Genomic DNA, 1,413 nt, shown 5'->3' with positions numbered 1-1,413 from the left:
TATTTGATAATTGAATGAGGAGGCTGGTGATTAAATTAAAGGGAATGACAGATGATTCAGCTCCCGTTCCGTAAGGAAAAATTAACAGAATGACCAAGCTGGGAATTAGAGCTAGTTCATTTTCATGCATATTCATTTTGTTCCCCAGCTGGTTGCACTCTTGCTAATTTAAAATAGGCTCTGCGCTGCTGTGAAGTTGTGAGTCTGCTCTTTACTCGCTACTGCAGATCACAAGCTGCTGTGTTGTATTCCTTCCTGCTTGGCATGCTCTTCAGACCCTGTCACAGATATACGTCTGTCTAAAATGGCACCCTATTCCCAATATAGTGCAGTACTTTGACCAGGACCTATAGGGCTCTGGTCAAAAGTAGTGCACATAAAGGAATCAGGGTGCCATTTTGGACACAGAGAGAGAGCTGTGAAGGCTATGTCAGATGAAAGAAAACACTTGGTGAATTGAAACATGTTTTGAAAGTGTAGCTTCATCACTGAGGCAACACTTTTACAGGATGAATGATAAGACGATTGGAGCAGTGTTGGGAAATTCATTTCTGAGCACTTCTAGTGTAACACAGACTACTCCTAGCTGGAGTCTATTACATCTAGAACTGTTGCTGCTGCCATGGCATTATTGATGCTGCCTGGTCTAGAAAACACAAATACAAAAGATGTTATCATTTTTTTAAGTAAAACATGGTTTTAAGTGTCTGTTTTCATGACAATTACATTTCCACATTCCAATTATACAAATGTTCAAATTCTGCAAATTAGCATTTTAATTGTTAAGAGCCAATGGGAGAAAAAATTTTATTTTTACACAACATTTGTAAGCGTCCCTCTTATGTTATTAATCCTAAAGACATGTCCTCCTGGACAATGTAGACAAGGCTCCCTGGAATGTTTCCACGCTGGATCCAGGTTCCAAGGCGTCCATACAGGCAGGATAAATGTTTAGAGGGGATATTTGGAGCAGCTTTTAGCCTTTCACATGGTAATGTAAGCACTGGCGGCAGAAGAAAGCTGTCCTGACCCGGGGGGCACGCCGTGACACAGCGCCCCTGATTCACCGCCCCAGCCCGGAGCTTTGTTTATGTGTGTGCACAGAAATAATGCAGAGCATAAAACAGGAGAACTTTGAAGGGGACCCACTACCCTGGATGATAAATGTTGCCTGCTCTAAGGGTATAAATAATCCATCCAATAGCACAAAAGTCATTTCAGGAGTGACTTATACATCGTCATTTGTACAATAACATTGGGGCATGTTTCCTCTCTCTACTGGGAACTATCAGACTAGGGGTTGAATCATCCTCCTGGCGTTCTACACTTCTAACTTCTGAAGACGACAGTTTGTAGTGAAGAAATACTGTTTTTATTTTGATGGTTTTTTTGCGATATTTAAAATAAAATGCT

Source organism: Salvelinus sp. IW2-2015, linkage group LG15 (assembly GCF_002910315.2).
Source record: "Salvelinus sp. IW2-2015 linkage group LG15, ASM291031v2, whole genome shotgun sequence".
NCBI classification, from domain to species: Eukaryota; Metazoa; Chordata; class Actinopteri; order Salmoniformes; family Salmonidae; genus Salvelinus; species Salvelinus sp. IW2-2015.
This window is presented reverse-complemented; position numbering follows the sequence as displayed.